The sequence below is a fragment of the Pinus tabuliformis genome, chromosome 5_1 (genome assembly GCF_031772625.1).
Source record: "Pinus tabuliformis cultivar Carrire ecotype Pingquan chromosome 5_1, CPIR1, whole genome shotgun sequence".
Classification (NCBI taxonomy): domain Eukaryota; kingdom Viridiplantae; phylum Streptophyta; class Pinopsida; order Pinales; family Pinaceae; genus Pinus; species Pinus tabuliformis.
Window position 1 is genome coordinate 829318606 of NC_142305.1, and position 11978 is coordinate 829330583.

Sequence of the window (11978 nt, forward strand, 5' to 3'; positions counted from 1 at the left end):
AAGTAAAGCTTTGATATTTTCCTTTATGAAAGTACAGAGAAGGAAGAAAAGATTGACCAACCGATGTCCTTCGCTTTTGTCGATCTTGTCTTCTCTCTTCGTCCCTTGCTCCCAGCTCCTTGTTCTCTTGCTGGCCCAGCTACACAAAGATCCTGCACAAACAAGAGAGGGAAACTACAAGAAACATGTACTCATAACTGATGCATGGATTAGAGTGAATCAGATATACAAGTAAATACAATACATCAATGCAATACAAGTATATAGGAGAACATTCAAAGCTTTATTGATAGAAGTAAAGGTTCTGAGAAGGTTACAACCATCAATGGCTCCAATCCAGCAGCACCTCCCCAGCAGCAAGAAATCTCCTCTTCCCCTCTATAGAAGCAATCACCCAATAGCTCTAACTGTAAACCAACAGCACTTCCTTGCTTTGCACAAAATTCCAGCCTCCTTAGACCTCATAGAAGAGCTCTATATATAGGATAGAAGAAGAAAGGATGAGTCAGCTTGAGACTGACATAAAGCTGCCTTGTGTCCTTTCCCTCTTCAGTTAATCTTCAGTTCTTAAGTCCACTTGGAGATCCTTGCTTACACATGGAGATCAAGTACCTCTTACTCATCACAGGGCGAATTCCTTGAACCAAGTGTCAGCTTGGAAGCTTCCTGGGCAGTTGACACCTTGCAGAATGACTGTGCCACTTGGCCAATCTCGCCTAGCGCAGGTAGCCTTCATTGGATTTGACTTTCAGCGCAGGTACAAGGAGGAGCAGTTGACATTCAGCGCAGATGCTCAGTGGAGCAGCTGACATGATCCAAAAATAGCCTGTTTTTGAGTGTTTTCAGGTGGAGAACTGATGGGAAGTGCTGTGGTTTGCTGACCTTGTTCCTCTAGGGGTAAGAACAACATGTTTAGGGACTTTGGATCCCTATAATTATCGACATTTCATGCTCCATGCTGTGAGGCACAAAAATGTCTATAACAGCCGAGGAGCCGAAGAGGCGGCTGCGGATGCGGAAAGGACCCTCAACAACGTCCAGCGACACTTGGCAAGACTGAGCTGCCAAGTACCGATGGCCGAGATAGAGGATCTTCCTCTGGATATGCAGCGTCATGTGGTTGGGATGCCACGTGACTGGGTTCGCGTCTCTCAGCGCGTGGCCAATGCTATAGTTATATATTTAGCTGCTCATCCAGAGCCGAGGCGTTAGATATGCCTGACATGATTATGGGCATTTGAGTCCCAATTTTGTATATTTTTGGACACACATATGTACACTCGAGATGCTTTGCGAGATATATATATATATATATATATATATATATATACAGTTTGACTTTTTGATGCATGATTTTATGATGATGAATGATTGATATGCCAGTCTAATGCTTGATTAGCGATAGAATCAGCTAACCAATTTTGAGATCTTGGAATGTGCAAATAATTAATGTAAATAAATGATATTTGCAACAACCTCACCCTTAAATATTGGCGATATAATAATGGATCTCTAACCTGATAAATGTTGTTTAATTGAGACACTATCAATTGAGAATCAAGATATACTACCAACGAGTCGATCCCATAAGAGATTGCCTCGGATAATAAATTGATAACAGCTGTATACTCGGCCATATTGTTTGAAGCAGGACCGATACACACGCCTCTCGATATCATCAACTGACCAGTTGGGTAATAAAGTACCCAAGCTGCGGAAGCAAGATTCCGAGTGTGCCGACTAGCACCATCGGCGAATCCAAAATAGACCAAATCATCCATCAGCACCTGCCACAACAGACCAAAAGGCACTGATATCAGAAAACGCTCGACAATATATGTATAAATATATACATAAAATACAAAGAAGTCATCGCCCAGCCTGAACTAAGAAAAGTACTTCTTTAGGTAGAGCCCATTTCGGGGCTCCGCCAGCTTGTTTCCTTCGAAATCAATTAACTCATACGATCCTTTTTCTAAAACGCGTTTGATAATGAAAGGACCGTACCACATAGGCTTAAATTTGCCTGCCCCCAAGGCGTCCTTATCTTGGTCATACACCAAGACAAGGTCACCTTCAGAAAAGACACGAGGACGGATAGACTTATCATACTGTGTTTTGACCCTTTTCTTATGGGCCTCATTCATCGTGGAAGCATCTCGACGCTGCTCATCGAGATGTTCCAAGTGAACAAGGCGCTCCTCGAGACTTGACGTCTCAGGAAGAAGCTCAACAACCAACTTTAGAGATGGGATTTCACATTCAACCGAAAAGATAGATTCCATCTCGTAAACCAACTGAAAAGGAGTAAAACCAGTAGCCGTTTTGACGGAGGTTCGGTATGCCCAAAGCGCCGAATACAACATAATGTGCCAATTGGACCAATTTTTATCAATTGTCCGTTGGAGTATCGTCTTAAGATTTTTATTGACCGCCTCGACCTGTCCATTGGCCTGAGGATAGTAAGGGGATGAATGCTCCTGGCGGAATCCTAATTTAAGAGCCAATTCAGACATTAGCTGATTTTGGAAATGACTGCCATGGTCAGTGACAATCTCCCTTGGGATACCGAATCTTGAGATAACCTGATTGAAAAGAAACAAAGCTGCCGTGTCACTGTCGTTCTTATAAGTAGGCATGGCCTCAGCCCACTTCGTGAAGTAGTCTACAGCCACGATAATGTACTTGTGATTCGCCGCTGAAGGCGGATTACAAGTCGTAAAATCAATACCCCACTTAGTGAAGGGATCGACGGTGACAACGGGAAAAAGGGGAGCTGGATGCGTGCGCATCTTGCGAGTAAAAATTTGACACGGGTGACAGCGTTTTACCGCTTCCACACAGTCCTTAAAAAGTGAAGGATAAAAGTAGCCGGCACGTAAGATGCGCTGGGCTGTAGCAGGCCCTGATAGATGACCACCACAAGCTCCATTGTGGCAATCATTAAGAACAGACTCTGCTTCCTCTAAGGTTAAACAACGTTGAAGAATTGAATCAACCCCTCGACGGTATAATGTGTCACCAATGATAACATAGTTTTTAGCCAGGTGACGTAACTTGCGTCGTTCATCCTTGGAGAAAGCAGAGGGAAACTTCGAAGTTTGGAGATAAACAATGATATCTCCATACCAAGGGTCTTGTGAAGAGATGAGAAATATATGTTCGTCGGGTAAACTTTCCTCATAAACAATATCCTCTCCACAAGGAAGCTCAGAAATTAGCTCCGCGAAGACCATAGATTTCTTAGACTTGGCGGACAAGAATTCGAGATCGAATTCTTGTAAAATGACTATCCATCTATTATATTTGCCCCCAATCACTCGCCTACTGAGGACAAATTGAAATGGATTGACCGCCGCTAAGACAAAAGTTTTGCGTAGCAAAATATAATGACGGAGCCTCTGGACAACATGGACAGCTGCCAAGGCCAATTTCTCAACCGGAGAATAGCGGAGTTCAGGACCTATTAAGCCTCGGCTCAGATAATAAATCACGTGCTCGACAAGAGCATCGTCTTCTTGAACTAGAACCATACCAATAGTAGATTCTGCTGCAGCGAGATATAAAAGGAAGTCTCTACCATAATCCGGTGGACTCAAAAGCGGGGCAGAGACTAATGCCTTTTTCAAAGCATCAAACGACCGCTGCGTAAAGTCGTCCCACACAAATGGGACTCCTTTTCATAGCAAACGCATGAACCCTTTAGTGATCTCGGCATAGTTTTCCATAAACCGTCTTAATAAATTAGCCTTCCCCTGAAGACTTTGAAGTTGACGAATTGAGGACGGGGAGGCAACTGAACTATTGCCTCAACCTTGAAGGGATCAACCCGAATCCCTTCATTAGACACAATAAACCCTAACAGCCGACCGGATGTAACCGCGAAAACGCATTTATTGGGATTCAACCGTATTTTATAGAAACGACATCGCTCAAAGACTAATCGAAGGTGACTCGGATGATCAGTTCTCTTTCGAGAGTGAGCAGCGAGATCATCTAAGTATGCCTCGATGACATGTTTGATGTCGTGGAAAGCGTATGACATGGCCCGCTGAAAAGTGGCTCCAGTATTTTTAAGACCAAAAGGCATCTTTCGATATGCAAAGGTACCCCAGGGACATATGAAGGCTGTCTTATGTTGGTCTTCAGGACGGATAGAGATTTGATTATAACCCGAAAAACCATCCATGAAGGAAAAAATTTCATTACCCGCACACTCGTCGATAATCTGATCAATGAATGGCGTGGGGTAATTGTCTTTCGGACAAGCCTTGTTTAAGTCCCTAAAATCAATGCATACTCGGATTGTTCCTTGCTTTTTGTCCACAGGGACTGGATTAGAAACCCAATCCGTAAGAGGAACAGGGTATATAAAACCCGCCCTTAGCGGCTTTTCAACCTTAGCTTTGATAGCCGCTGCTTTCCTAGGGTTAACCGGACAAAGCCTTTGACGAATCGGTTTTGCGTTTTCGTACGTCTTGATCTCATGTTGGACTATAGAAGGATCAATGCTGGGCATTTCCTCATAAGACCAAGCAAACACATCACGATATTCCTTGAATAGGTCGGTGTAAATTTGAATTTCTTCAGGGGAACACTCAATTCCGATGAAGATATTCTCGATGATGTTAGGATCCTTAGAGATGTTTATAGGTATCGTTTTTGAGATTACCGACATATTACCTTCGGCACGTACGTGTGTTGGAGCCAAAGGGTTCGACACCGTACAAACATCACTACCAACGAGCTCGGAGAATCTAGATTCCACTTCCTGCAATGGAGGAAGAAAATATGAACGATGGTGTAAGTCTTCCCAAGGTCGATCTATACCCATCATTACTTCGAGGATTGCTTCTTCAGAAGGTAGAACCGAATCTAAGCAGTCCAAGGCAGAGTTAGAATCAAAGCTCCAAGCGGGGGCCACATGACCATCTAACTCCTCTTCGGAAAAAGGAGTAGAATGGTTATCTGCAGAGTCTACGATAGACTGATATCTGAGCTCAGCTGCAGATATAGGAAACGCCATTCCATTCACTTGTCCTTCAACTAATGTGGTGGTAGGTGAAGGCAAGGTCCAAGGGTCGGAAAAATAATGAGTTCGAAAGAACTCTTCTCGAGAAGACTCCTTGGATGATGAAATAGCATTGATTCTTGCAAAAGGAGAGGGAAGATCAAACGTACCCATCAATGAGGAATACATCCCTACTCCTAAATTCTCAGTCGGCGGGCGAGGGTTATCCACCAAAGGAACAATAGAGTCGGAGGTTGCTTGAGGATCGATTGGAGAATAGTCCAATTGATCAACCTTAACGATTTTCCCCTCATGAGGAAAGAAAATGACACGAAACAGAGTCGATACGACGGCTTCCATCTCGTACACCCAGTTCCTTCCTAATAGGAGATTATAGTCTAGGTTAGCATCTACGACTTCAACTTCGATATTAACAACCTTCCCTCCAACACATACAGGAAAGGCCGGGATAATCCCATGCGGCTTGTGAGAATGGCCATCAAATGCAGTTAAGACGGTTGGTGAAGGAACAGCCGAAGGTGAACTAATAGCCTTCCAACATGACATGGAGATGACACATGTGGAAGCTCCTTCATCTATAACGGTGCGAAAAATATTGATTTTCCGATATGTAGACTTTATCTGAAAAGCCATGTGATGAGGGAGTCTCTTTTTGACATTTGACATGTCAAAAGAGAGCACTAAAGAGTTAGCTGGATCGACTGCTCCAATGGCGGAGAGTAAAGCACTTCTCTGAGACGGACACGACTGGAGAACCTCCAAAGCGAACATAGCACACGGGCTTTGAGCCAAATCCTCCACAATGGAGTAATTTTGGGTGGCCCTAGCATTAGGGTTAATTGTCGCGCGTTTGGCGGAACCTTTCGGTATCCTAGGTATAGTCTCAACAGGAGGTCGCTCAATGTGAAGGTCATTACCTCCGGGAACCGTTTTATCCTTAGATGTTTCAGCTTCACCATAATCACGTGACCGAGTAGTCATGTTAACATTTGAACCCATCATAAAAACATTTGATGCTTTTTCCCCTTCCTGGTTGCCCCCTGAGGAGGTCCCAGGATTCGAATTCGCGCCAGCAAGAAGTTGCTGCCCTTGGGGAAATGGGTTAGTCAACACAGCTTGCGAACTAGAAGTCCCTTGTTGTCCTAACAAGCACTGAGCGTCTTCAATTCTAGGGCAGAGATGAGTTAGATGGTCCCCGCTGCATAACTTGCAAGGGAACTTAACTTTCTTTCTCGACTCACCTTTACCACCACCAGCGTTGTTGCCGGATTTATTTGCATCGGGCTTCCCATCCGAGTTCTTCTTCTTACCACGTCCTTTCCTTTTCCCATTGGAATTTTGATTTCCTTTGGGGTTATCGGATTGGACGGCGTTAATGGAAGAATTTTGCGAAGCGGTAGGATTAGACAATGTGACTTGGTTTTTAGAAGCAGTTTGCAAAGACAACTGCTGCAATTGATTCAACAAGTTCACTGTAGATGAGTCTACTGACCCAACGATACCATCCGCATGTGGACCTGGCTTTGGCTTAGCTAAATCAACCTTAGATCCAGGAGCATCTGGCAAGTACTTTTGGAGGATCCCAGACTGAGAGTAAATCAGTTCTAACTGCTGGGCCCTGAAAATGGCTTGCTCCTCAGAATAGACCCCAGACATGGAGACATCCTTGGAGATCTCGGGTTGCAAAGACTTCAAAAACCACTCTAGACGGTACTCCGGAGGGATTTCGGCTTTAATGAGCCTTTTTCTCTGTCTCCATTCCTGAATGTGATCAGAAATGTGGGTTGCCTTATCCTGACGAAAGGTAGCCAGAAGTTCAGTTCCAGCATCATAGCGGACAGGCAACTGGAAGTGATTTAAGAAGATATTGGCTAAGTCAGCGAACGATGTAAATCTGCCCCCTAGCAACTCTATGTACCATTTAGCCGCATTACCAGTCAAGGTGCGCTGAAAGAGTCTCAACCTAATCGAATCCTCGATGAGGGAGTTGGATGAGCACCACAAATGGAATGTGGTTACATGATCGCCCGAATCTTCACCACTCTTCCCTTCGAATTTTGGAATGTCCGAAGGGAGTTTGGTTGGGACCGGAGGCCAAGCCGGATTATACCTGATTGGGTCGTTTGTTAACTTTGTGAGATCTGGCAGGTTTAACGTTTCCAGAAACGGAAGCCTAGGAGGACCTAGGGGATTCCACCCAGACTGGGCAGAACTCCCTAAGTTCTGAAAAGATTGTCCTGGGATTTGGGAGGCACCAGGCTGCCCGAAGTGACCAGTAGAACGGGATGAACCAAAGGGCAAGCCTTGTGGTCCAGCAAAATTCGGAGTTTGACCTACTCCTGCCGTATAACCTCCATAGCCCGCAAAGTTTCCTCCTAAAGAATGGTAAGGAGTTGATAACCCCTGATATGGGTTCCAAGCCGAAGCAAGGGGAGGAATACTTTGAAACGAACTAACCGTGGTGTACGGCCTATTCCCTTGTTGGCCGATAAATGGATTCCCAGTTCCTGCACTACTAACCCCAGGGTTATTCCAACCTTGGAAAGGATTGCTGCTTTGTCCTATTGAAGAAAAAGGCATGGATCCTACTGTCGGGTTGGAATGTGGTATATGACCACTTCCGAAAGGAAAACCCTGGAATGAGGCCGATCCGCCCATCATGGACGTAGCCGCACTAAACGGAACCGATGGAATACCCTATGATTGGGTGCCAAAAGAGAAGAGTCCAGTACTAAAAGCATTGGTTTGGGCATTTCCACTCGTGGACAGAATGGAGGTAGACCCAAGTAGAGATGTGCTCGCAAAAGATCCAAACAAGGAAGTGGAGGGGATGGAAATGGTTCCTCCCCCTTGCACCGATGTAGGGGTTTGCATAGTCGCAGCACTCGTAGAAGCCATGCTTCCAGTAGTGGTCATGAATGGTAAGCGCATAGCGTAACCTGGACTTGCCGGTCTATGTGACAGAGTCCCAACGTATTGCAATACGTCTGGATGACTAAATGGTAGAGGAGAATTTGGAACCACTAATGATTCTGAAAGTTCTTCTACCTCTACGTTATTCTCCGCTTGAAAGCGAACTCGAGAAAGGACTGGAGTGTCCCTCTCTTGCTCAGAAATGCCAGGCCTTGCTTGGCCGCTAATGTCCCCGAGAGGAGGATCAATCCCCGATGCGTCAACCGGCGTGGGACGGACCCTACCGGTAGTATCCCCTCTGCGCCTTCTAGGAGAAGGCTCTAAACTAGGTGGTGAGAGACCACGAAGTCTTCGAGACCGTCTTGGAGACCGGTCAGCCACTTTGAATTTCTTGTTATGATCTAACTAAAGACTCAAAAAATTAAAAGCTAAGCCGACTAGGAGCACAGAGCACACACTATAAAGTTCCTAAAGATACAGCCAGTCAAACAACTTCCAAGTATTTCCACTCCGGGTGATTAGGACCGGACACCAAAATACGAGAAAGTGAATCAAAGGGCCTTCTGAAGATAGTCTGGGATGATGAGGTCCCAGTCCTATCAGCGAAGGTATCAGAGGAAGTTACGCTGACCTCCTAACAACAGCCTGCGTCGGTGCAAGCCCCCAAGCTTCGCAAGGGTGCCCTCCAGTAGTACTGTCGAGAGTGATGCAACGTCGACCTCAGGTGCCACGGGATTCCCCTCCGCAGCCACCTATGCAGATCCCTAGGAGAGGCAACTATGGGTACCAACTCGTCGCAGAAGCCAGGCGGAACAGTCGTGAGGTAAGTTCGGACAAGTAGGAGAGGGGGTATCTCTCTTCCCTGTCTTCACAGACCCTCGTGCTTAACTCCCAGATCCGGAGCTTTCCTGGTCTTCCTAACGCTATTGGACTTACTCTCGTTAATCAGACTCTTATGTTTGACGTTTTATGTGGCCTTGGAGAGTTAACTCTCCACTCACCTAATCCAAGGCCCTAAAATCCTAAACTTGTTGGTGTAACTGACTAAAACAAAAAAGTTCTAGTGGATTTTAATTTAGCGCTTGATTTTATTAGGCTGTTCTTTAAGTCACAAGGTAATGGAGATGAAACTTGTGGTGTTTTTATGGACGCAAAAGAAATTAATAAAACTTAGCTACATGCACATGCACTTTTTGTTTTCGATGAAGAGCAATTTCTATGAGGTTCAGAGGTACTTCTAATATAAACAAATTTTCTTTTTCTTTTCAGACTCCACACTCACAAAAACTAACAAAACTAAATATGCCTAGAAAGAGATGCAAATCTATCCTAATGCAAGAACTATATGTGGATGCAAGATTTAAAGACAAGAACTATATGTGGATGCAAGATTTAAAGACTACTTCTAAAAACAAAGAAGGAAAGTTGCTGCTTTACCAAATTTTGTCTTGCCACTAAAATGCTTAGATAGAAGATGATGTGTTACCAATCATTTCGTCCAAACAATAAAAACAAGTTCTAAGATAAAAACAAAGCACTTTCACTTCGCAAAAAGGAAATCAAATGAAAAGCAAGTTTAAGAAAGCGAAACTCAAAACTTTTCAAAAGATTTTCTTTCAATCAAACCAAAAAGTCTTTTTCAAAGGAAAACTCTCAAAAATACTGATACCAATGATTGATAAATAGGCAACCAAACACTTTTGTGAATTGACACCTTTCAAATGATGAAAACTCAACAAAAATAAAATGTGTTTGAAATCGCTTTTGACAATCAAAAGCAGCAATGAAAGTCCAAAAGATCAAAAGACAAGTTTCAAGAAAATGGTAACAAACAACTTTCCCGAAACGAAGGAGCAAATGGTCACAAAAATGATTTCGTTAAGCAAACAAAAGTGTCATGAAAGCAAAATGGACACAAATATTGAACCCAATCTTCCTACTCTGCCGAAACAGAGCAATCAAGATTCTTAAACAAAAATCTTGTGTGTCAAAAATCAATGACGCTTGCAATCAACGAAAACAAGACTAATACTCCTTATGACTAGAGAGAGTTCAGAACAAGATGCCCCCTGTTAAACAAAGGACTGTTACTGGAAAATGACTGCTTGAAACTGACCTAAACCACCAGACAAACATTCAGCAAAAAGAAAATTTATAAATCTTGAAAATTATGTAATATACGCGCCTGCAATTATGTGCAGAGTGCGTGTACACGCGACTGTAACTAAGGAAACCTCCGTATACGCGGGTTCACTTAGTGCAACTTGCGTATATACACTTCTGTAATCCAGAAAAAGAGCGTATCTGAAGTCTTTCAAGAAAAATAAAAAACACAGACTGAAAAAATTGGAAAAGCTTGGAGTTCAAGAACAGATCAGACAGTCAGAGCCAACAAACAGAGGGGCTGGGCCTTGATTGGCTTGAAGATTACCCAAACTAGGAACAACAAGCGTGTTGTCCCCAGCGGTGTCGCCAATTCTGGTGGAAGGGAAAGTACCCCTAGGGTCCTTTGGGCTAAGACTCTACCAGACTGAAAATTGCTTATTCAAAGAAACACACACACAACCATCATTTTTACTTTTAAGCAAATTCTAATGTTAAGGGTACGTACCTAAGGTCCTACGTTCGAGAAGGCCTTTAGGGTCCAAACCCTTCTTGGAGTTCCCTTCTTCTTCCTTTGACCTGCAAGACAAACAAATCAAAGAACACAACATTACATGTACAAATACTTATGTATAAACCATCCTTATGCTATAAAGTTAGTTATAAAAACCTTTAAGTAACCACTTGCATAAGAATTCAAAACAAGAATCTCATAAGCATAAAGAAAGATTGTTTCGGGAACAAAGATGTGTTTCTTTATATATGAAGGCAAATAAAGTACATATAACGGAAAAAAATCACCTGAACACCTTCAGTAGGCTCCAAGCAAAGCTTCCTCCCGGATTCGTTCCAGCCTCAAGCCTCCAACAAGAGCTCCTTCCAAGTCTTACTCAATGATGATATCAAGGATGAATGATCACCAATACACATGGAAACAAGGGTTTCCTATGCAAAATGGGGGAAGTGCAAAAAGCACCAAGGACTTCAGACCTGGTCTATGGGGAAAATCTCAGCATAATAATCTTGCTCTTATTTCTCTCTCCCTTTGGCCTTCCATTTGATGTCTTTTTATACCATCTCCAAAGTAGTTTTTTAGTTAGGAGTTGGTTGGGAACAGTTGGGCCACGGGCACTAACAAGTGATCCAGTAGGTAAAACCCGTGATCTCCGCCCGAAAATAAGGAATTATATATTTTTTTAAGTGTTTTAATACATACACGCGGGTTAGGTATACACAGACCCGCGTGTACACGCGTTTAACTCAGGGAAATGTCACGTATAGGGAATAAAACACTGTTTTTTAAATTTTTGGACCAGGTCTGGAAGGAGGGGTTGCCCTAGGCCATGAGTGCAGCATCACAAACCATAAGAGTGAGATTTGGAGCTATAACACTAACCAATCAACCTTTGGCATAGGATTTGGAAAACCAGGGATATGAGACTGATTCATAGGAGCATACCTGGCATTCATTCTTGCAGTGGAATTCATCTTGTAACTTCATCAATCTACTGATCTTCTAGCAGTGGAGTCACCTTCCAATTTATTATTTGATGTGTGGAGTCGCCAAGGTAGTTTTGCAGCCTCAAAAAGATGTCTGAGCTCCTACTACCTTCAGAAGTTCAGCCTCTTAATTTCGGGAATGAATAGACTTCAGGCTCCCGGCAGACACACCAAAATGTTACCACCAAAATAGGACCCTAATAGGCTGCTGATCAAACTATCTCAGTGTAACTATTTCAAACCAATCTTTTAGCTAAGGCTTAGCCTCCTTAGCCTGAGAGGGCTCTCTCAAAGGGTTAATGATATTGATTAAAGATATGGATAGATGGCTAACTCTATGGTTTGGATTTTATATGTTTGTAGATTGGAAGATGGAGACTTGCTACCATTGGGCTATGGAGTCAGTGACAGAGATAAGGACAACAAATAG